General features: G+C 30.0%; 2 protein-coding genes across 7 annotated transcripts in view; both read right to left on the reverse strand.

Moving 5' to 3' along the window:
* LOC139426460 (uncharacterized) overlaps positions 1–26,589 on the reverse strand; it is a 125,009-nt gene that overhangs the window by 54,771 nt on the left and 43,649 nt on the right. The window lies entirely within an intron of this gene.
* LOC107437086 (solute carrier organic anion transporter family member 4A1) overlaps positions 1–26,589 on the reverse strand; it is a 57,466-nt gene that overhangs the window by 20,921 nt on the left and 9,956 nt on the right. The window contains exons 1-2 of one of the 6 annotated variants that reach the window (XM_043046316.2): positions 1,417–1,446; positions 1,004–1,240 (exon numbers count right to left, since the gene is read on the reverse strand). The exons of 1 other annotated variant lie outside the window; for it this stretch is intronic. The gene's annotated coding sequence lies outside the window, so the exon portion shown is untranslated. Of the gene's footprint in view, positions 1–770; positions 974–1,003; positions 1,241–1,416; positions 1,447–4,916; positions 4,942–6,370; positions 6,461–26,589 lie in introns of those variants that run through there. 4 more of the 6 variants (XM_071185445.1, XM_071185443.1, XM_043046318.2 and 1 more) reach the window with 4 other exon arrangements.

Genomic DNA, 26,589 nt, shown 5'->3' on the forward strand with positions numbered 1-26,589 from the left:
CAAGGTGGCGAAAATAAAGGGAAAATTAAGCACTTTTTTATAAACACCCAATGAAAAAAGCACCTTTAAGCACTTTTTAAAAACGCCACGCACCGTGTATAAGAATAATAGAAGTAATTCTTTGCTATTAAACATATCTTCGTTAGGAAAATACAAGCATTTCAGTACATTGCCTAAATATAAGAAAACTAGTAATAACACTAGGTTTGTCGTTATCGACAAAAGCACATGAATGTAACTCCATAGCTGCCAACTTGTACGGTTGTTGAGAAAGATTTTAAAGTGGTAGTCTTTTAATAGTTATGGTATTAAAATTTATCTAAAATTTAAACTATTTCACTAACATGAGGTAGAAAAATTGCCTAACTAGTATATCTTATATACATAGGTATGAATTATTCATTTGTCGTAGTAGGTATAATAATTTAAGATTTAATTTTCAAAATTAGGATTTTAACATTAAAAAATAAATATTACAATCTCTAGGGAAAAAAAATTCTCAATGGCCGTAAATTCGACATCCATGAAACTTTAAAGGGTTAATAATAATGTTTCCATTATAATAAAAATACTGCTGCGAAAAAGATTAAAAAAAAAAACAAATATGAAAAACACATAAAACGTGAGTTTCACACGCAAGCAAATTGACTATAATGCAATTCTATTGGAATATTAAAGAACAACATATTGAGCAAAACTAATTCAAAGTTACAAATTGGGTGACGATAAAAAACTATTGAATTAAAATTCTAATAGAAAAATGTACACACAATTTCGATAAAGATGGTTCAGTATATTTAATAGAAAAATGTTAACAAATATTAATTCTATCTCACTAACACAAAATTAGGTAAACGCAAAATCCCTTTTTTCGAAGCTAAAAAAATGGCCGACTTTCATACTAACACGAAATTCATTATTTCACGAATTAGGCAAACAAAGCAGAGTGGGAAAACACTATTAAATACAAAATATTAATGAAACGTAAACATTTCATTCTTACCAAACAAAGTTTGACAGATTGACATTCCCGCGTCATTAAACTACGGCCGTCGCTGTCAGGATGCAGGAACGATTTGTTTACTTTCTCTCGATTCGAGCTGAACTAGATCTCTTATTCAATTGGAACTTGAAAATTTTTCATCCGCGTTTTGGCTAGTTGCGGTGTTTTCATTGCCAAAAATATTAAATATTCATGAAAAAAATTAGACAAAATGCATATAAATAATCTTTTAATATTCTGTCAATGTTTCTACGGTTTGTCGGGCTACCGAAGCGGGGGTGCCATCCCCTCTGCAGAGGATCAAAATTGTGATGGTATGTCTTCGGATCATCCTCAGGGATGTTTCCCAGACCGTCGCCAATAGCCCATTGTGCAGCTCTAGTGCGACGTAAATGAACAACAACAACAACAACAAGTCAATGTTTCTACGTGACAAATATTCTGTCGCGCCGCAAGCGTAAGGGCCCGTCCAAGCAAAAAAGTATACAAAATAAATTAGATTTTCACAGCTCATCGGGAAACTTCGACTCTCAATGTTTCGAAAATCCAAGAAACACCCTTTTTGTATACTGGGAAAAGTTGGTGGGTTCTGATCTAAATTATAAGTCCTCCCTTAAAATTGATCAGTTTGAATAACAACTAATTATATTACTAAATAATAATAACTAAAAATAAGAACTAATAATTACAAATTAGAGTTAAAAATTAGGTATAATTAAACTGCATTAACTATTGAGTGAAGTTTTATTAGAACTTGAATTGAACACATTGGCTTTTTTTAATTGAGAGTAATTAAAGAAAATCTAAGTAACTAGAGAGAATAAAAATTATACTTTCTCGTGGTAGTTTTACATTCATAATTTTAAAACTTGGAGGAGAAAAAAGTGTTTAGTGATAAAAATTCTATGGAGCTGTAAGAGACTGTCGGCAAATCTTTTTAATTAAGATTTGTATGAAAAATTCGTCTCATTTATTAAAACTTTTTTATTGTTTAATTCTTAATTTGGTTTAATGATAATGTTTCTACATTTCAAATTATTTTAACATTCGATAGAAAACTCTTTTATTGACCATTAAAATTAGATTCAGAACATTTAAAATATTATTTCTGGCTTATTTATAAAAAAATATTTATTTTTGCGTTGAGATACTTAATTTTATGAACAAGAAATACTTAGAAAAGATATCATTAAAAAATTATTTATTATTACGATGGAAGATTAAGTTTGTTTTCTATCTCAATCTGAAATTTGTGTTAACGATTAGCATTTTTTAGTATTTGTATAAAAGGGGAAAAAACGGAAAGTAAGGATAGAATTAATGACAAAGTTTTCTAATTAATTTAAAGAAAAAGTGTAATCAATCATCCTTATCATTCATCGATTAACATCAAATTCTGAACATTTTGAAATCTTGTTTCTTTTCTAATTGTGAATGTGATTTATTTTTAAGTAAAGTTCTTTAAAGTAAAAGATTCGGTCCCCCCCCCCCCCATCCTCTTTTTTTTAAAAATCAGAATCACAAATTTAATTCCTCGTTTGAATTAAAGAAAAAATAGAGATAATACTAAATTATGCGAATTAAAATTTAAAAAAAATCAGAGTATCATATCGTCTGTATTGAATTCATATTAAAGTTAAATTCTGCACAATTCCGAATCGTTCTGTTTTTCTTTTTCTTTTTTTTTAAAATCATAAGTGCAGATATTTATTTTTGCGTTGAGTAACCCTATCGGGTCCCTTAGTTCAACGAATTACAGAAAATTTAAAAAGTGACCTTCAAAAAATTGTCAATTGAATTAAAAATAAATAATTAAAGATTAGAGTTTTTATCTAAATTCTAAATTTGTTTTTATAATTAGCATTTTTTTAACTTTTGAATTTAAAATAAAATCGAAAAATATAAAGGGGATGGAATTAATGTCAACTTGTTCACACTAATAAAAATAAAGAAATAAAAATAAATAAAAAATGAATAAAAAAAGAGTAATTTTTCTGGTTTAAAAATTATGTAATGCCTTACATAGGACTAATGAAAAGACTGCAGACAGTATAATGATAAACCAAACTATTTCCAAAAGTGATATTTTACATCGAACTGCTCCTTAGTATTGTTCTCAGATAGACACTTTACAAATCTGTATAATTTTTATTAAACAATTGTACAATACACAGGAACGGTGGGATTGCATGAGAGAACAAAATAAAATTGAAAGGTGACATAAGAATAACAAAGTTTCATCATGCAATCAAACAGGTTTTGATGTTTTCATCCCATTTTCCTCACTATTGATACCATAGATTTCGGGATCATTTTTATTTCTCCCAAGCTTAAATATTTTTTTTACTTCATTTTTGACAAGGGCTCTGAACATTAATTGCATTAGGTATGGTCATTATCAAACACCCTGTATATTAACAATGTCAAATAATATTTTGTTATGAATGGGACATACGTTATTTTGTCCATACAACGAAGAAAAAAGTAATTTAATGTAACAACAGCTAGAATATAAGCTAAGAACAAATTAATTTATTTGTAAGTTTTCAATTTCTGCAAAGACATATTCGGAGACGCCATGAAAAGTAGTCAGCAATAATAGTAATAATGCAGTAAAAAGTGCATTCTTTTTTTTCTTCTATAGTTTAAACTGTTGTTATCTCATACTGTGCAATCTCATTTTGTGGAAATAAATTTAGAAACATTTCAATATCTATGTATATATACAACAAGTGTTTTTTTTTTTTTTTTAATTTTACCTTTTTTTATAAACAGAGTCAAAGCCATGAATTGATTTGCTGATGAAGAACAGAAAACTTTCAACAATTAAAAGAGGCTGACATTTTTTATTAGCATTATTTAGTCGCTTTAAATTAAAAAGAGTCTTCGTGCACAAGGCACAATGCATAGTTCGATCCTCATAGTTAAATGAATTTTGAATTTCTACTAGTGCATGCTCTTTTAGGTTTTTAGTAAGTACTTTGGTTTTTAAGTACTGCAAGCATAAACAAAAAACATAAGGTCAAACAAATTTTTTTTACCCTAAATTGCATTTGCAGTCGCCTGCTTTAGATATTAATACAAATAATTGCAAATACATTTTCAAACATTTTAAGAAGCTGAAATTGATAATGTTACGTTAAAAAAATATTTTTAGACTATAACAGACAGGCTATTTAAAACTTGAATTTTTTAAACGTATTTTGTTTTTATTACATTTTAAAACACATGAATAGTAGGAATTTGTGTTCTAAGTTCAAGTAAATGTGTAAACCCCATCACATTTTGTTAAGTGAGGCATAAATAGCAAAATAAAGAAGTCAATATAGATTATTTATTTATTTAAATTTATTAAATAAGAAGACTGAACAAAGTCACGGGACAAAATTTATTGCGGGTTCTTTCTTCAAAGCACAAAATCTCATTTTCTTATTTTGTAGAATTTTTGAAGACCTTTTATATAAAATAGTAGTTTTTATATAGATGTAAATTATTTCTTTGCAATTTTCTTTAAAAAAAAATTTATTAATAATCACTATACTTTTTTGTAAGGAGTTTTGGTCGGGCAATCAGCAGTCACGGGCACAGGACAATTGTTAAATAAAATCAAAAATCTATTTTTGTCTAAAAAAATTCAGAAAACGAAGAACTCTTAGCTGTTTTTAAACAATGCAAAAACTATTTCTTAAATTGTTGATAATCAATTTCTCTCGGTACAAGTTTATGTGGATTACGTATGCAAACAGATCCTTTTGAGCTCAAAATAATCGAGTATAATTTCTCGCAATTCTAAAAGGAAATAAATGTTTCCAAATACCCACTCCGAATGTTTCCAAATATAAATACGAATGTCGCAACAAGTCAGGTTTGAGATCAATGTACCCGATAAAGAAAATGAAAAATTAAAACTTACATTATAACTTCCTTATTTTAAAAAGGAAAATGCGAGAAAATCCCACCAAAAAACAGCGAGAATTTCTCGAACTTGAAACTGAGAAGGCGGAAAAACTAGCCTGGATAATCTTCGTAACGAGGTTAGGAGCTCAACTGAATGATGAGGCAGTTATATTTTTATTGATATTTCTTTATTTCTAGAAGAACAAACACTTGTTCAGCAAGTTTGGCGATAACCTTTAAGTTCGAATGAATTAGATGTCAAATGGAATTTGTATATTGGGTGCACTCGAACCTAAGTAATAGCTCTTCATTCTTTATTAAATATAGCATTTTTTTCTAAACCGCTTTTCTTTACAGTTTAGAATATTAAAATATCTATTGGTTGCTTTTTCTGCCTTTTTTTCTTTTAAGATAATTTAGGGAAAGTAAAAAATAACTTTTTAATATTTTTAGAAGTCTTTTCACTTTTTATAATCGTCTGCTTTAAATAACACAACAGTTCGTTTCACTTGACTTCAACACCAATTAATTCAATAGCTAGGTTTTTCAGTCTGTCTCAATTATAAGGTTTGGCCATTTTTTTCGAACCGTTTACTCAGCTCAAATTAGAATGTTGAAACGTTGATTGGTTCCAGTGCAATTTTAATTTTTAGCAAGCAAGTCTAGAGTGAAAATGAAAGTACTTTTTTTTTCTTTCTAATCCACGATTGTTTGCTCTACGTAATGTAATCATTTGTTTCACTCATCTTTGACGCCAATAAAATTGAATAATCAGATAGAAGCTTTAAAGAATCGTAAAAATAAGCAATGTTTCATGGATTTTTGGGGAAAAAAACATCATGACATAATTCTTGCTAGAAGAAGATTAAACAAGAGTTTTATCGAAATAATTCATTTACAATTTGTGGCAATTTAAATATTCAGTTTAAATTGTTAAACCTGTGCGAAGGAAACTTAATCTAAAATAAAATTCACTATTGTTTTAGCTAGTAAAGTAAGATTGAGAATACCTCATATGAAAATTTAAAGCACCTTAAGTAATGTTCATGATGTGTTTTCTTACAAAAAATAAGTTTAAAACATTTCTTTCCTTAAATTTGCGTAAATTTTGAATCGAGGCACAATAACAAATAATTTTTTATTAAATAACGAAATTTTTTGCCGGATTCTGGACTTATGCCCGTTTATTTCACTTGCAATTATATAAGCATTTGATTTATATCCAATTTTTGTTCAAAAAATTATTAACTATTACTAAGTTAGCGCAGTAATTAACACGTTGAATGACATGGGGGTCACCGGTGACAGACACTGAGTTTGTTAGTAGCGTCACGGGAGTCACCGCGGTGACCGGTGAAGCCAAGATTATTAAAAACACTTAATTCGAGTAAATTTTTCAATGCTTTTATTATTTTTTTTAATATTATTATCGTAACTAAAATGATTTGAAGAAATTAATGCAATACATACTGAGAAAATCATTTTGGCCAGACGAGCAAGTCATGTAAAATTAGCGTGGCATTCATCGTGCTAACGTAGCAGTAATCTTCATTTTCACTAATCCTCTAATTGGGTATAATGGTATTAGATGTTTATAGTATAGTAAGATAACAAAGCATTTCAAATTCTTCCGATTAAATTAAATAAATTTAAATAAATTCATAAACTTTTCCTTTGCTACTTAAATTTTACCTTGTGCAGCTACCTTGTTCCTCACCTCCTAAGCATTGACCCTGCTTAACCATCATACTAAATTAATATTTGAATAAAGTGATTAAAAAGACTCGAAATTGTTTCTTTACAGCAGAAGAAAATTTACAATGTAATTTTGTAGGGCGTTAAAATCCCAATGACGCACTCCAGGTTCGAATCCCAGCAGTAGTTAATTATTTCAAATTCTATTCCTGGCTCTCACCGACCACAGTGCTGAAATCCTCAAAAAAATCCTCAGTGGTAAACTGATCATGGATTAGAATCTATCTAGTTTAGGTAGTTTTCCTCTCCATATAACGCAAATGCGGGTTAATTCCATCGAAAAGTCTTCTACGAAAGCTAGTGTGTACCAATGCTTGATCTAGAAGTTCCCTTGTCTTTTTGGTTGGGTTCAAAACTACAAGGTTACGAAGTTGAACATTGATAGTCGTAAACTCAGAAATTGGGTAGGCTCTGTTCAACGCCGTTTACGAAATAAGGTAAAATATAATTTTGTAGACCCGTAGTGGCTCTTGGGATAGAATGTTCTCCCAATGAAGTGACCCAGGTTCAAATTCTAGCAGTGGTTGGTTTGTACGAATACTGTTTCAGGCTCGTACCGATCACAGTGCAGACGTAAAATATCCTCAGTGGTATACTGATAAGGAGGTTAGAACCCCTTGCTTTTCGCGTTTTTCCTCTCCAGGTAACGCAAATGCGAGTTAATTCCACCAGAAAGTCTTCTATGAAGGCTAGTTTGTCCCAATGCTTGATCCAAGAGTTCCCTTGTCTTCTGGGATGGATTCAAAATTACAAGGCCACGGAGTTGAACATTAATAGTCTCTAACTCAGAATTGGTTCGATGTGTAACAACGGTTATAAAAAATAACAATAATAACTTTAAAAGTTTCGAACGTGAAGAAACGTAAAAACGTATTGCTAAAAAATTTAAAATTTAATAGAATAGGAGCCCCGATCCTTTGACACACTGTGGTCGTAAACTTTATCAGGGGTCTCTGTCCAGACATTTTGTGAAAGGTCCTGTTTTTCTAAAATTATTATGAAAAAAATTACTCGTAATTTGTGAATATAAAATAAACGTTAAGTCACATTCTTTCAACCAGGGTCCTGCCTTTATGAATTTATGCAAATAGGGTCCTGTTATTGCAAAAATCTTTTTCAAGGAGTTTTTAAATTGTAAATAGATACAAGATTATGCTCAGCACTTTAATATTATAATAATACAAAATATTTTCAAAAATAAACAGCAATTGCTGCTTCTAAATTAGAGATGCAACATACAAATATTTGGTATTTAGCCTACACTGCTGAATGCAGAATATTCATTTCGGACGAATAATGGAAGAAGCGTCTGCCGAAGACAAAACGTAATTCGTTTACATCCATTATTCTTTTTTTTTTTTTCACCTCTGGGAAGGGTTTATTCGATTAACAAAACAATAATGAAGATAAACAAATTTGTGAAAGTCCGACTAAAAGAAAAATGATTTTGTAATGGGTCCGTTTTTTAAGTTAATATACTTTGTGAAGAGAACGATTAAAAGAAAAATGATTTTGTAATGGGTCCGTTTTTAAGTTAATATACTTTGTGAAGGGTCCGACTAAAAGAAAAATGATTTTGTAATGGGTCCGTTTTTTAAGTTAATATACTTTGTGAAGAGAACGATTAAAAGAAAAATGATTTTGTAATGGGTCCGTTTTTAAGTTAATATACTTTGTGAAGGGTCCGCTTTTATGAAAAGATATTATGTGAAGGGTCCGTTAAAGGACCCAAATTTCTTCTAAACAGATCCATGTTTATAACTATCATTTCTTTAAAACTTATAACTCAGTTTGTCTCATCTTTCCGTTGCTGAAGAGAAAAAAAAAATAACGTCCTCGGTTGTTCGACAATTTACACACAAACACACTAACAGTTCATATAATATTCATGTATTATATATGCATAACTAAATATATAAATTTGAATATGTGTAACGCAAACGTCTAATCAATTTTTGTAAAAAAATATTTTTAATCACATTAAGCTAATTTAAAGGCATGTTAGGACTATCGTTTAAAGGCAGTAAAAATGTCACAAAATTAATGCAATAAATATATTTTTGTTTAACAAAGAAAAGTTACAATATAACTTTTCGAATCGTTTTTATGTCTAGAACATTACTTCCGCAATCTGAATATTAGGTATCTGAATATTAGATACTTGAACACGCAAACCTAAAACAAAGCTTATGCGTGATCCAAACACATCGTTTTAAATTATCCTCATAAATTTCCCCAAACATTTAAACTTTATTAATCACCTTCTGCTTTGTTTTTGCTACAATTAAAATGACATGCAAATATCTAACTACAATAAGAACAATGCTCGAATTAAAATTATAGAGTAATAATAATAATAAGTATATTATTCTGCCATTTAATGGTTAAAGTTATTAACTGAAAACGAGTTATTTAAAATTAATGTCGCAATTTATTTATAATTTGAAGGTAGCTTTTGACATTTTGTTGTTGTTCAGTGTTGTTAATTCAGGCTACCGGTGGATCTCACAAATTTATAACAGTGATGGTTAATTTGCTTCATTACTATAAGTAACATTTTTCTTTAATTACCCTTTTTTGGGGGGAAGAACATTTTTTATAGTTATTTTTGGGATTAAGATGGATTTATACGAAGAAATTTATTTAGATCATTACCTGAAACTAATTTGATATATAAGATCATTATTTTTCATGATAAGGCTTCATGGATATTCGAAATTTTACCTAACATAAGAAATTGGCCATAAACTCAAATTTCTATACTTATAAATTTACTTTTATAACAGTTGTTGAACAGAAGAGCCAATTTTTGGTTTACTACCTACTAACGTTCAACTCCTTGTAATTATCCTCACTAGCCTTGTAATTTTGAACCCGATCCGAAAGACAAGAGAACTCCTGAATTGGGAGAAATTCGCCTTCGCGGAGGACTTTTTGATGGAACTAACTCGTATTTGCGTAATATTAAGAGGAAAATCTTCAAAATCTCCCACGGCTAGCCTAACGGCAAAGGGACTCTAACCCATGATCAGTTAGTTTATCACTGAGAATATTTTGCGGAGATTGTGGTCGGTGCGAGCCAGGTGCGGAATTCTAAAATTAATGAATTTGGGAGTATACTTCCCATGGTTTTATAAAAAATTCCGATGTCACTTTAGTATTTAGAGTCCAGACTACATGCAGACTTGTGTGCTCACTACAAAATATGGCTTGTAAGCCTTTATGAACTTGTAGAACAAATTAAAAAGAGAGGCATCACAAAGATACATCCAGGGTTTCGGCGGTATTTGAACCTGCTACCTCTACGCTAATAAGCGGTTGGCGGAATGGTATGACTACTCGACCTATCTCAATGTTAACGAGGTGTTCTACTTTTCTTCACCAACACAATTTAGATTCACCCTCAATAGTTTACAAAGGTGTTTTATTTTCTGTGTAGTTTAAAAAATGATAAAGCATTCCCGCAGCAGTCTGCAGTAGTTCGGGGTGGGGAAGTTCATAGAAATTACGAGGACACTAACGCTATAGTTTGTCTGTGTAAAGAACTCCCCTAGCCATTCGTCTGGAGTAGTGGAGGTGACAATGGTTACGAGATTTAACTATTTTAAGTTGGTGATAGTTTTTTCTATAAACGATAAATCCCAGAAGAGTTTAGAGAAAAGTTAGATTAGGTTAACCCAAAGTTTAAAAAAAGTTTCAGATGCTGAAAAAAAAGTTTTCAAAATATCAAAATTCTGAAAATTTTTTTCGACATTTGAAACTTCATTGTTTGCTCTCAATTTACCTGTACTAACTTTTCATTAAGATTTAAATTACTTTTGTAGGAGAAAGAGAATTTGCAAGGAAAAGTTTTGCTTGCGTTATAGTGCCTTCTTATTATTACACAAAATTTCGTGATTCCACAATTCTTATTATTCTACAATTTCCGCAAACTGCATTTAAGAAATAGTAACATTTTATATTTGTGTTACATGCGCTTTATGCTGTTTTATTTTTAAAATTCTCTTTGCCAAGAAAATTAGTGCGGCATGCCAGTTGCTAGACAAATATTTTGTCTATTCCAAAGCAATAATTAGATCGTAATTACACAAAACATACCGACAAAAACATGGGAGGTAAGCTATTATCATAAAATCTTACGGAAACTGTTTAGTCTATAGGTAAGTTGCATACAAAACGATTTTTTTTTTCTTTTTGCAAGTTGATGTCGTAAATATAGAGTGAATATAAATAAAACTTGAAATGGCGGGAAGTTTATTATGACTCACAAGAAAGAATAATTATTATTAACGTTACATTTCATGAATGATCATTATTAGTTTTGGAACACTAAAGGGTGTCCTAGTAGGAATTTAATCGCCCTCTGATTTCATCTTGACTTATACCGAAAGGTTTACATGACCGATGCTTTTTAAAAAATTACAAGTAAATTTTTGATTAAATATCGTGATCATTTTTCTACCTCTAATTTTAAAAATCAAAATCAGTTTCTTTTTCTTATTCAATATTAGATTTTAGAATTATTAATATATTTTGTAGTCTATAAATTTTGGTAGTTACAAATATTTAATTTCAAACAAGCTAGAGCGGTTTTGTTATCAGCTTTTTCTGGATTACAAGCAGGCATAATTTTTTTCTTCACAAATAACGTTATTTTGGTGATAGCCAGCATTCCACAGCATTCGTTTTCTGAATATCGTGTTGACGATGTCGGTCGACATTCTACAACGTTTGTAAATGCTGGGAGATATCGATCGACATTCCCCAATGTTGTTTACAATATCGAACAATATCTTTTTTGTGATATTGAATATACTTTATAAAAGGGGTCCATTTTTATACTGTACAATATTTCGCTACGATATCGTACAATTTTCGAAGCTGAGTTTTTACGATATCGTTTTTGAAATATGTGCTACTTGGGTATAATATGGCCCAAACTTTCGTCTAATCTCTTGTCTAGATTATTGAATAATATTTTCAAGATTGCAACTATCTCTTTGTATTTTGAGGGTTAAGAATTCGAATTATGTAGAAACGGTATACTTATTCATGGAGAGTTTTGTGTCTGATTTCATAACTTAAAAAATTATCATTTGTACTTATCAGTTGGCATATTTAAGACTTGGCCCTCGAATTATTAAGGCCGTTTTTTGAAGGCTCCGCTGTAATATGAAATTATGCTTTTTCGCGAGTAATATGCTATTTTTATAACTGCTTTGAATTTGCAACTGTTACTCGTGACTTTTAGGTCAAGTTTACCCTCCAGCGCCGTCTACGTTTATGTTGAAAATGGCGCAAAACGTCAATATGGAGAAAAGCCGCAGTTTTCTGCAAATGAAAAGCAGTTGTGGTCTAATTTTTCAATATTTAAAAACTTACTCCAATGCTGCATTATTTAGGCTCATGAAAATTTGCAAAAAATGAGAATATGGCAGTGATTTTGGTAATTTTAATCTAGGTGGGAAAATATTTCCAAATCGGCGATTTTTAAAAAGGTTTAATAACATTTAAAACGTTATTTATTTATTCGAAAGCCCAGATAATTCTTCACGGCAAGATTATAAGAATAGTTCAAAATCATCGCATTGCTTCAAGTGTAAAGAGCTTAAACTATGACTTTACTTGGCGTTAAGACAACAACGTTAAGAATGATTCCTAACAAATGAGAAATCCGTTTGATCAAAATTTTTTCGCTTTTTTTCGCATCACTGTAAAATACTAAACATTTTACTGCTCACATCCTGCAGCATCACTGAACATTTCACTCTAAAAACAATAAGTATAACTTTAACAACCATTAGAAAAATAACTTACTCATTCGAAAAGCGACTCGTCATGCTTTTATTTCGAATTAATAACAAGTGATGTCAACAATATTTTTCCTTCGGTGTTTTACAGAGAGAGATAATGCATAGACAACTACATCGCCATATAAATATGACCATTAATTTAATGACTTGTTGACGCATGTAGAAATTGACATTGACAACAAACACTAAGTATCAGGTTAGATTTTGTAACTAATATACTAAAAAAAATATCCCATCATATTTAATCAAAAACCTCCAACTAATTTTTAATTCAGCTGTTTCCTCTTAATTAGAAATTAAAATAAATCAGCATGAAATTTATTGAAAAAGCAAATAAATCAGGGTAATTCTTTTTATCAAAAACACAATCTAAATTTTAATAGCGTATATGCGAGTTCTGAAAAAACTGGAGGGAAATATGATTGAGATGAAAAACCGTTATACAACAGAAAATCAATACTAGTTTTTCTAGGAAATCAATGGAAGTTATTAATATACCGATAAGACAATGTAACATTTTAAACTTCTTTGTTGACTTTAAGATTTAATCAGTAACAGCTAAAATAATCCGTATGACGAGTAAAGACGTTATTTTTTTGAACTTGAAAAATAAATAAATACATTTTTCGTGAAACTAAAGCTGCCGAAAAATATAACTTTTTCAACCATAGTCCTTGGAAAAAAAAAAAAAAAAAAAAAAAAAAACGTTATTGCTACCATTTTTCACCATTTTTTCTAGGTTCCAATATACGAGATTTTCTACAATAACTACTCTAAATATATAGATTTAGAATTCATGTCAAAAATCAAGGAAAGGAAATTTCAGGGGACAGTGTTAAAATTTAATCGAAGGAAAAAACTCTACCGAAATCTAACGAATTAATAGCGTAATTGAAAACATCAAACGAAATACGACAGGAAAACGTGGAGTATTAGTAACACCCCCAAGTTTCACCAGACAAAGAAACAGGTTTTTATGTTTTAGTACCAGTCTTCTTCAGTAGCGATCCGTTATAACGTTTGTGCTTCTTAAATATTAAATTGCAAATCCAGTTGAGTATACAACTTAGTATCCTATTATTTGGCAAGGATTCTGAAAATCAGCATTAAGTGTGATGATTAACCCATTAATGCCCAGGCACAAATAGTGATCTATATATGAAAAAAGTGGTAGTTCATATTTGTTTGAAGAAAATGGATATTTTTTTCTTCTACCTACCACTTAAGCTTAAGGATGCAATGATTTGGGCAGTGATTTCAGGACCAAAAGAAAAATATTTGTATTATAAATATTTTTATTTGGAACTACTATCTTGTTTCTACAGACTAAATCTTAAAAATGAAATACGTATGCTACCAATTTTTTTGTTTTGTTGCAAAAATGAACAGTCCTTTTAAAATGACGTTAGGCACAACTGGAGTAAGAAACACGAAGCATATACCTTTTTAAACTATATTAATAATTTTAAGAACTTATTGGAAAAAGCAGTTAACCAATTATTATTTTTTTGACAGAAGTATGATTTTCCGAGGGAAGTTTTTATCTTAGTCTTATTTACATATGTAACATTCATTTATAGTGCTAAATATATAGAGAATAGTATATTTATAGGAAAAAGTGACACTATTTCAGTATTTTTCGAATGGATTAACAAGGAATTTGGCAGCAAATTATCAACAAACAAACCTTGAAAAACTCTCACTCATGATAGGAGAAATAAAAGCAACTTAGGAGAAAATGAATAAACTTGAAACAGCAGCTTACGTTAGGGAAAAATGTCGATTCTCTTAAGAATCAATAATTATAAAATAGAAAGAAAATTGCCCTTAAATGGCTTCACCATACAATTGTTTCAGGTTGTTTAGTGTTTCGGACACGATGCTCCGTTCAGAAAAAAAAATTAAATTCATTAACAAAGTTGAGTAGTTGAGATGAAAATAATAATTATATTTTCTTCATGCAACTTTTTCAGTATATTATTATTACTAGCTAAATACTCTTTCTTCGTACAGATTAAAAAAAAATCAATACATTGGTAGTGATTAACACTACGAAATCGTGCGCAAAACTTAAACACATATATACTGACACAATTAATTTAGTTAAAACAAATCTAGTTTTATTTATTTATTGTTACCTGTTGCTCTACTTGATGACTTTACGTTATTAGATTAAGCAACAGACGTTTTTAGAAGTTCATCCCATCAAAATAAAGATGAACGATATTCACTGTCATTTGGAGTAATGCGAGGCAAACTCCTGATAGTTAATATTATCAAAATTAACAATTTTCTCCGGTGCTTATCCTATTCGATGGGCAGTAAAAAAAAACCTATTTCTACAATTCCTATTTTAGGTATCGTGGAACCTATATTAGTATATATAGTACATATTAAGGCAGAATCAATGAATATAATATCAGTAATTCGAAAAATCTTATTTTTCGTACAATTACTTTTAAATAAGAAATAAAAAGGAGCTCATCAGCAATCTTTCATATGTGTGCAGACACTTACAATATTAAGTGTTAAATCCCAAATGTTAAATGTGCATCTCACATATTTGCACAAAACTGATGACAACTTTTTCATAAAAACTGGCATGGTTCAGCGGAGACAGATTATGTCTATATATGAAAAAATTATGGAGATAGTACATTAGTTGTATTTTCTAGTTTACAGCTCTATTTGCCCGAGATATCCTGATTGGCAGGGAGCTGGACTTCCACTTGTGAGAACGGGAGTTGGAATCTAGCCGGCCGAAGACTCCGTGTAGTAAATGGTGACTGGTGCACGTTAAATCTGTTGGGTCTCAAAGTCCCCCAAGTTCCCATAACAAATCAAAACCACTGGGGGTACTGAATTGGAGATTGATCGTTCTCTGGTTCAGGTCAAAATTACGATCTGTGGACGATCGAATGGATGCATGAATGGATCCGCCCTATAAACGGGTGTGACGTATGGGTGTGGCGGAAGTCGAATTTCCAGCCATAGATCGCGCCACTGGGAGACAAGAACAATTGCACTCCCTCTGACGTAATGGCTGGCGACAACAACTTGGAGATAGATGGTTAAATTTTATTTCGCTCCCTGCCCACGGTGATTGCATTGTTGCCCCAAATTATGCTTTGGTAAAGGTTTGGTTTTCATCATCAATGAAAAATCATGCATTAAAGCAAGCATATGCTGCACAGAAAAACCATTAAAAATTCTCCTTCTTAAAAGAGTCAAATAAATCTTTTTCCAATAATTTTATGCGTTTTGTATTCACAGGTATACTAAAAACATAAAAATTGAGCGAAGTAACAAAAGCGGGGAACTTATAAACTTTAAAGTTCATTTACTCAAAGTCACTAAAATTTCACTTACCTGCTTCTTCCACTAAGCTCTTCATTTATTGTAGCCATACCGCTAAAAAGCATACTAACAATGAAACATCCCTTAATCTCTTTTTCCACCAGCAGCATCATCGAAAATCAGTACGAGATTTACCACATATGTAACGTTTTTTACTGCGTAATTTGATCTTGAAGTAACATGTTAATTATGTCGAAACAGAAACATAACTATTTGTAAGTATGACGTTAACTATAACGATATTCTCTGCATAGAATGGTGTCAAATCAAGTTTGATTACGGCAGGTATAAATTATTTTTATTATTAAATTTCTCAAGAGATTGAAGAACAAAGGCGCTTTTCTAAGAGTTGTTGCATTTTTGATGAACATAAAACAGTTATGATATTCAGGCATATCATTTAGAATAATAGAAACGTAAAAGTAAAATATTTACTTTATTGTACAATAAATGCATCTTCTAGAAACAAATGCGCATTTGTGTATAAAGTTAAGGAGCAATTTTTTCACCTTATTATATATTTAACGTCGCCTTTACTAAATGTACTTTTTTTCATACCTTTTTTATACAATACACACATAATATAAAAATGGAAACATTAAAAATATTTGCGTAAGACCAAAGAATATATATGAATTATGAGAAGAAAAAAAGGAAGGAATATTCTACCTATTTTCTATAACAAATATTTAAATTAGATTTAAAGTTTTGGAGCAATTCGCAAATTATAGTGAGGAACAGTTTTTTTTCTTTTGTTGCATGAGCTTTTTTTTAACTGGTCTGAGATACTTTCTTATTACTGATTTCAAATCTGCAATCTGCTTCTCTCTCCAAGCTGCAGTTTTTTTTAATGAGTCATTCTTTGTCTATTTTTGTTGAAAAATGTTCCGAAGTCTGTTAAAAATGTTTTACGTAACAGGGGGTCGCATCACTGTTACGACAAACTTTTAGAAGCATCAAGATTAAAATTGCATACGAATACAAAATCGGAAATGTCGCCATATGCCAACAGGGACGCATTCCTATTGTGAACTGCTTGTGTGTGCTCTTTTACAAGCACCCCTAGCAGCGTACAATGACATTTCAGGGCATGGTTTCCAAAGCAATTTTAATCCTGGTGATGTGCCCTAACTCCTTCAGAAGTTTGTTGCAACATTTATGCCTTGTCATATATGACGTTTTTAAACTTTCGCATTTCGACAAAAAAAAAATAGACTAAAATTGTCATTTAAAAAAACTGTAGCTTTAAGAAGTTCTCTAAACAAGAACTTTCTCATTGTCTAAACACATAATGACAGTAGGAAAGTAACGGGACAAACATGTTGCAAAGGGGAAGAAAGTGATTTAATTGAATTAAAAGTCTTACTTTTTGAAAAAAGTTTATAGAAATGTTGGCTCTTTGTAGCTTTATTTGTAGTCTAAGATTCGAAAGATTAAGCTACAGAGTACCGGTTCCCAAAAGGCGTTCCGCGGAACCCTGACATTACTAGATGGGCCACAGAGTTATTATCAATTAGGGTTTCATAGCTGAAAAAATTGAGAGCCGTTACTATAGACTAACACAGTCTTAAGTTTAGATATCCAGCATCTAATTCTACTATATTTTTTTAGAATAATTAATGCTTTAAGAAGGTAAGAAAGAAATTTTTGGTTTCAGATCTGTATATTTTCAGGGAAGTGACGCAATAAGACAAATAACTAGATTTTTTCATCACTAATGGTCAGCTCCAAAAAATATTTCAAGATTGAATTATCATCTAAATGAGGATAGGGTACACTTTGCGCTACCTATGAAACAAAATAACGTGAAAAAGACACAGAAATGGACATACTATAGTTTCAGTTCTATAAACAAGAACTTTCCTCCGTGTCTAAACACGAAATGACAGTAGGAAAGCCACGAAACAAACACGTTCCAAAGAGGAAAAAAAGTGATTCAATTCAATTATAAATCTTACTTTTCGGAGAAAAAAAAAAGCCATATAAACGTTGGGCCTTAGTTGGTTCATTCGTAGTCAAGTAAAAAGATTTAGCTGTAGACTTACACTATTTTAAGTTTAAATATCCAGTATCTAGGGCTAATGCATTTTTATAGAATAATTAATGCATAGGAAGATAAGAAAGACACTTTTAACTACAGACCTGAACATTTTAAGAAAAGTGACGTAATAAGATAAATAACCTGAGTTTTCTTCTTTTTTTTCATTCTTTTTCTTTGGAAGTTCTCCAACAATATCGTTTTTCTCTCTCCTACAGAGTGAAAATCTTAAAGCCCTTCAAAATCTATTCGCCGGATTAAATTTGAAGAGACATGCTGTCGTCACGTTGGAAATTTTAATTTCTCAACGTGAGCTCAAAAATTCTCAGGTTTCGTACATATTATGAGACCAGTTTGGAATGTAATGAAGAAAATAATGATTAACCTTTGATTTCTTAAACATTTTTCCTTGATTTTATTTTCCCCTAATAAAAAAAATATTTGATCGACGTTTGATTTAAAAGCTCCCTCAAATATCAAACAACGAAAGCTAAAATTACCCAGCATAAGTTTCTAAATTTTGTCAGAATGGTCATAAATTTTTTAATTCATGGAAATTTTTTATCCGTGTAACTAAAAATATAAGTACTATTGCTTATTAATAAAAATAATTTACATCACAATGTTTATATATAAGTTTCTACTTTTCGTAATAGTTATGAGCAGTGTCCGAAATTTTTTAAGCTTCCATTAAAACTACAAGTATACTATTGCTTATTAATAAAAATAAAACACTGCGGGGAGTGAGTTGTTTTCGACAATGTCAACTTTCGTCTATGTAAAGGTACCCCTATATAGAATCGAGTTATATGTGTTATGTACTAGTGAATTGGAATTGTATTTTTTGTAGTGATATATACAATACAGTACTCCCCCACCAGAATTTTATCTGTGATAGAATTCGATGAACGGACATCACTAGTTAATTCATTGCTGTTTTGTGACAAGCCGGGAGAGCTGTATTAAGTTCACCGTACTTTTGAGTGCTGAACGTGAGAGCTGTATTAAGTTCACCGTACTTTTTAGTGCTGAACGTGAGAGCTGTACTAAGTTCACGGTCGTTATCGCTCCTATGTTACCATTAGCAGTCGAGTGTATACAGGTCGACGTTGTGTGTGATCGAAACTGAGTAGCAACAACTTGAGGCGGTGGATAATGTTGCAGTCACAAGAAGCAAGTCAGCTGTTCAATGTGGATCATGCATCTTAATAGGCGTGTTCAAATCGAAGTGGGAGTTTCTGTCAAGGTAGGCGTGTTCACATCGCTCCCGAAGGTCACCAACGTGGGGAGAGAAGTCATCAACAATGTCAACCTTAATCTATGAAAATGTGCCCCTATACTGAATCGAGTTAACATGTCTCATATACTAGTGAATTGGAATTGTATTTTTTGTAGTGGTAGATACACTACAATCACATTACAATATTTATATATTATAAGTTTCTACATTTTGTTATAGTGATAATAGCTACATTTTGTTACGATTTTAGCCATTATTTGTTAAGCTTATTCTATTATACAAATAAATTAAATTATATTCATTTACATTATTTTGCATAAAATTATTTGCATTACGGTTATTTACGTTAATTTATATTTTGCATAAAAAATAATTTACATTAATTTGCATAAAAAAATTACTTCATTTTTTTGCATTAAAAGGATAAAACTGTAAGTACAATTGATTGTAAATAAAAATATATTACATTATATTTATTTACATTAATTTGTATTTTTCATAAAAAATAATTTACATTCATTTATTTTTTCATCCGCTGAATTAATTTCATTTTTGAGTGATATTAGCTTAACAACATGACAATCTCCAGTTAAATAAAAGTGTGGAATATTTTGCTTAGATTCAACCAAGTGGAATTCAATAGGAAATTATCCTTTATACCGATATGCAGTTTAAGGATAACCACTGCTGATTGGCTCTTCTAAACATATCATCATTTTAAAGCACCAAGTTTGTAAATAAATTTAAATATAATGCTCAGATTGAAAAATCAACAAGTAATGAACACATAAAATTTATTCGAAATTTATTTCGTACTGTATTTGTATTAAAAATATTTGTGAAAAAAATACTAGTACACTAGAAGGACGTTTTCAAGGCTACTTTTCACTTTTTTATTTTCTTTGTAATCCTTAAATCTCGATTGATTCTTACGATTGTATTCAATATTTGTTATTGGAGAAAGAAGAATGCGTGAAGCTGACAATAAATACTGGAAATCGTAGATTTTTTCAATGTATAGGTATTTCACTGAAGTTCGATTTTTTTTCTTTCTTTCTCATTTTCGTTGCTTATGTTCCAAACATTAATACCAAATAACACTTTCCTTTCGATTTAATTTTTTCTCAGCATTTTAAAAATTTACTATAACTTTCGAAAATTGTTTATGATTACCAGAACTCTTGACACATAACCGTTAAATGGCATATGAATAATTAAATTTTTAATTTAATTTTAATATTAATTTTTTAAATTTACTTTAGAAAAAGAACTAAGATTAATATGATTTTACTTTTAGTATGTAAGCTTTCAAATTATAAATACATAATAGTAAATTATATAATTATAGTAAAGTATAGCATTATAGTAAANAAGTCAGCTGTTCAATGTGGATCATGCATCTTAATAGGCGTGTTCAAATCGAAGTGGGAGTTTCTGTCAAGGTAGGCGTGTTCACATCGCTCCCGAAGGTCACCAACGTGGGGAGAGAAGTCATCAACAATGTCAACCTTAATCTATGAAAATGTGCCCCTATACTGAATCGAGTTAACATGTCTCATATACTAGTGAATTGGAATTGTATTTTTTGTAGTGGTAGATACACTACAATCACATTACAATATTTATATATTATAAGTTTCTACATTTTGTTATAGTGATAATAGGTACATTTTGTTACGATTTCAGCCATTATTTGTTAAGCTTATTCTATTATACAAATAAATTAAATTATATTCATTTACATTATTCTGCATTTTGCATAAAATTATTTACGTTACAGTTATTTACGTTAATGTATATTTCGCATAAAAAATAATTTACATTAATTTGTATACAAAATTTTTTCATTTTTTTTCACCAAAAAGATAAAACTGTAAGTACAATTGATTGCTAATAAAAATAAATTACATTACATTTATTTACATTAATTTGAATTTTTCATAAAAAAATAATTTACATTAATTTGAATTTTTTTTTTTCATCCGCTGAATTAACTTCATTTTTGAGTGATATTAGCTTAGCAACATGACAGTCTCCAATTAAATAAAAGTATGGAATATTTTGCTTAGATTCAACCAACTGGAATTCAATAGGAAATTATTTAGTAAATTATCATTTCTCCCGATATGTACTACTTTAAGGATAACCACTGCTGATGGGCTCTTCTAAGCGTACCATCACTTTAAAACGCAAGAATGTAAATAAATTTAAATATAATGCTCAGATTGAAAAATCAACACGTAATAAATACTTACAAAATTTTTCGAAATTTATTCTGTATTGTATTTGTATTAAAAATATTTAAAAAAAATAATACTAGTACTCTAGAAAGACGATAAGTTTTCAAAGCTACTTTCCACTTTTTTATTTTCTTAGTAATCCTTAAATCTCGATTGATTCTTACGATTGTATTCAATATTTGTTATTGGAGAAAGAAGAATGCATGATACTGAAAATCGTAGTTTTTTTTCAATGCATAGGTATTTCGCTGAAGTTCGATTTTTTTTCTCTCTCTCTCATTTTCGTTGCTTTAATACCAAATAACACTTTCTTTTCGATTTAATTGTTTCTCAGCTTTTTAAAAATTTACTACAACTTTCGAAAATTGTTTATGATTACCAGAACTCTTAACACATAAACGTTAAATGGCATATGAATAATTAAATTTATAACATTTCATTTAATTTTAATATTAATCTATTAATTTACTTTAGAAAAAGAACTGAGATTAATATGATTTTACTTTTAGTATGTGAGTTTTCAAATTATAAATACATAATAGTAAAAAAAAATCAAAGTTTTCTTAATCATAAAAAAAAAAGTTCGATTGCAAAATAACTATTGAGCGCAGAGGTACCATCTTTGCAAAACTAAATTTGTATTACCCCTTTAATACAGGAATGTACTTAGAAGTTTCGCTTGCATCAAGTATAAAAAAGCTCAAAACCCGAATACTGACAAATGAATTATTTTCTTTTTAATATTATTTTAGAGAATCGAGGACATTTTTATAATTCATGAATTTACTTGGATTTCTGGAAGAGTTTCCACATCATTAAAAACAATAACTCTATGGTTAATGATCTTATTGCTTCAAAATATTTTTCAAATATTTGGAAATCACAAGCTTTTTTTAACCATTTAATGTCAATTTCATATTGCCACCTTGTAACTGTATAAATATTTCCGTCAACCTTCGCCTATTTATTACCTTTTCTGCTTTGCCATCCTTGTTATTTGTCCTACCACCTTTAGCACCTTTGTGAGACCGAAACATGTTTAGGTTTTTATTCAATTTTACTATTTGTTATAAAAATTATTTGTTTTTGCTAAATTTCAATTTTATAACAAGTTATTACTCTCGTTATTTTACTCGGACATTTGTGAAGTAGGCTTTAAATTTATTTGTATTATTTCGATTATGTATTTGTATTTGAGTAAAACTAAAAACAACGAGAATGAAGGTCAACTAAAAATACAGAAATGGACATACTATAGTTTCGGTTCTATACTATAGCTTCGTTTGCTTTAAACTATAACTATTATTTTCCTACTCTACTATACTTTATATATACTATACTTCATATATACTATACTTCTTACATACTAGACTTCATACACACTATACTTATACTATAACTTCTATACGTATACTATAGTTATACTTATTTTTATACTATAGCCTCTTTCATACTATACTTATATAGCTGTTTAGTTTATACTAAATTATAGCTACATACACTATACTTTATACATATTATAGCTTCGTGTGATACTATAGCTTCGGGTTATTTTCTAGGTAGCATAGAAAATGAATTGTTTATAGAACCGAAACTGGAGTATGTATAGATTTTTTTTATTTGTGCTTCATTCAAATTATCTTTTTACTTTAACACAAAGTAAATCTCATTCTTATTTGGATTATAATTTAGTTACTTCAATCTTGGAAATTGTTTTAATCAAAACCAATCACTAAGTATATCCGTGGATATTCTATATTTGAATCTGAAACTGTTATTTTTAAAAACTAAAAAATGTATCTAATACGATGAAAATACCCATCTAGTTTAAAACATGAATTAAAAACCATTCTTCGAACATCTGTTTATAATCAAGCCATCACAATTGTTGCTAAGTGGGCCAGAAGGCAACACAATAACGAAGAGACATTCAATTGGCGTTAATGCATATCATAATTTAAAATTACAATTAAAGCACGCACTAAGGCAGTGTCATTTCGTCAAGATTCACCTCATAAAACCCAGCCCTTGAAAGGACTGAAATTGATTGTCACAATGTCACAAAGAAGAGAAAATGCAGTCAACCGGAAATCAAGGTCCACCGGCGCGGATCAATGCTTACGATTCCAGTATTATTTCTGATATGGCAACATTCATAAAGTAACAACACTATTACTTTCATTGGATGATTCGATACAAAGTAATTGGTTCAATCCATTTACGGATAATAGCCGTCCATAAAGTTCGATTTTAATAAACTAGACGCGTCTATTCTTGTTCTGTGTCGATAAAGGAACAGAGATCGAAGTGACCGACACCCAGTCCCTGGAGTAAGACGGAAAATCGATAGCAGAATATTTTGTATGGCTTTAAACGTATTAAATGTTAACGAATTTACTAAATTCTAATTTTATTAGACTTTTTGCAATGAAACAGTAATTTTATTAATTTCTTAAATAATAAGTTTGCTTTTTCAGTAATTAAAAGTTCTAATTATTAAATGTAAATATTAGATTCTATTACTAATTCATTTCTCAAATATTATAAAGTGTTAATAAAAAAACAGTTATAAAACATTAAATCTGTAATGTCAGAGTGGAAACGGATAGTCAAACGGATGAAGGATAGTGATAAAAGGATAGTGAAATTAAACGAATAGTGGACTATTTTTAAATCTGATGAAAATACTGTACGGAAGTATCCATATTAGATACTTTATGATTCATTATATCCTGAGTTGGTTTAAAAATTAGAAAATAATGACGTTGCACTTAGAATTTTGTTTATCCGTTTTCTAGGCAGTGATAAAAGAAAAACTTTTCATAAAACGCAAAAAGCAAATAATAAAAAAAGATAAGTTTTATTACAAAGCTATGGAAACGACGCTAAAATACCATTAAGTAGAACAATTTCTTATCGGCGGTAATAAAAACCACGATTTTTATTTTAGTTCCCTACCTCCACATAATTATAGATTCAAAAAGTCATACGTATTTCATAGAATTATTATGTAGCTTCCAGTGTACGTATTTTATAGAATTATTATGTAATCCAGTTACCAATATTTATTTAATATTTAACAAATGGGCCAACTACGTGATATACATGAACAATTTTTTTTTCCTCCAATTATTTACAAAAGTGTACATTAGTCGTATTTGCTGGTTTACAGCTCTATTTGGTCGGTATAGCCAGGTTGGCAGGGCGCTCGACTCATGTTCGTGAAAACGGGAGTTTGAATCCAGCTGGCCGAAGACTCCCCGTGTAAGAAATGGTAACTGGTGTGCGTTAAGTCTGTCTGGTTATAAAGTTCTTCATGTTCCCATAACAAATTATACTTCTGGAGTTACTGAATTGGAGATTGATCGTTCTCTGATTCAGGTCAAAATTACTATCTGTGGATGAATGAATGGATGGATGAATGAATGGGTCCACCCTATAAATGGGTGTGGTGTAAGTCGAATTCTTGAACATAGATGGCGCCACTGGAAAACAAGAACAATTGCACCCCCTTTGCCTTATGGCCTACCACAACAACGATAGCTCTATGTAATCAAAACCAAGTTTCAATAGGATTTTATCACAAGGTTTTTAATTAATTATAAGTCTTCGCTTCATTTAGTAAGATAAGCTATAAAGTAAAAGAAATGGGGATGAAAAGTGAGCGAGGTCTACGAATCAGTATTTTAAAAGCAATCTGAAACTATAAGTTCATTTTACAGTTACGCTTTTGAAATCTGTTTCTACAAACCTAAATTATGTCTTAACGGTTATTTAAATAAATAAACAGAAATTATATACTAAATTGTCAATTCATTGGAAAAATAATTTTATTGTGATAAATCTTGACTATGATATCATAAGTATCACGAAACGATCAATAACATCATTTTCAGCTCCGAATAATACTGAGCATAATTACTTTATGGATTGATTGAACTTCTAAAAATGTATTTTGCTTATTATAATAATGTTAAGTCGCTGGAAATGGCAACAAATATCCAAATATTCATAATAAAAGAGTAATTATTTTAAATTCTTTTTAAAATTTTGTCGTTGTTTTCAGTTTTGTGCATTTGCACCTTCGAAAGACGGGTATTCAAGCAGTATTCATATAAATTATTTGAAGTACAAGATGGTGTAGTTTAGAGAAATTAATTACATGAAAGCGCCCAATGGCACATGGCCAGTTTGTTTTAATTTCTTAAGTACGACTTTTAAAAGGGCTGGGCGTTGTCTAGGAATATGTAAACATTGTTGCAAAACCATTAGCATAACTATTCTCGCCTCAAATTGGCAGAGAAAAATAGAGAACCGAAAAAAAAAATTCATAAGAGCGTATTATGCAACGAAAATAGTTGTTTCAATTTTTTTTAATATATATTGTTAAAAAGCATGGCAGTGAAGCTTTTTTCCAGTGGGCACGCCTTTATAATTACGAAGCATGGAAATTAAAAGAAATTACATCATGCAAGTTTCACTGACTTTTTGTTTGTTTGTTTAAAAGTTGGAATTGAGGAAAAAATCTCAGTTTTTTTTAAAAAATTTTAATTTATTTAATGATAAAGCTCGTTAAACCTTTTTTTTAAGTTTATTAAGTATCGAAGTTCGTTTAACCAGGGCCTGATTATAGCCTAGGCCCAATAGGCGTGGGCGTAGGGCCCACAACTTTTGAGGGGCTTCAAAAATTAGCAAAAAGTGTAATGAAAGGTGGGCTAGCTATGTGTTAAATAAAAAATAATTACAGCTTACAATAAAAAATAATTCAGCTAATTAGTGACTTATAGCAAAAATCACCGATTTCATTTGTTTGTGGTAACCAAACTACTTTCATTTTGACATAACATTGTTTTGTTGTTTTATATTTTGCTTTAATTTACAGATACGTGAACTTTATTTTAGAAAAATAATCTTCAATTGTCTGCTTTCAAAATTTCTTAGAATGTTTCTCTTGAATCATGCAGTTCAGTAGATTCTTTTTCATTATTAGGACTACTCTTTAATTTAATTTCAAAATATTTTGTCAGGGGCCCAGAAAATTGGGTGGGCCTTGGGCCTGAATTTGTCTTGATCGCTCCCTGCGTTTAACATTTAATAAGGCGAACTCATAATTTGTAAGCATGAGAAAAGCGTCTTTACAAAAAAAATGGTACCACGTTAGATCAAGTTACGTGGATATTTTATTTATTTAGCTACTAATTTACTTAAAATATTAATTGCTCGACTTAATAGAAAATTAATTAACT

This window comes from Parasteatoda tepidariorum, chromosome 9 (assembly GCF_043381705.1).
Source record: "Parasteatoda tepidariorum isolate YZ-2023 chromosome 9, CAS_Ptep_4.0, whole genome shotgun sequence".
Lineage (NCBI taxonomy): Eukaryota > Metazoa > Arthropoda > Arachnida > Araneae > Theridiidae > Parasteatoda > Parasteatoda tepidariorum.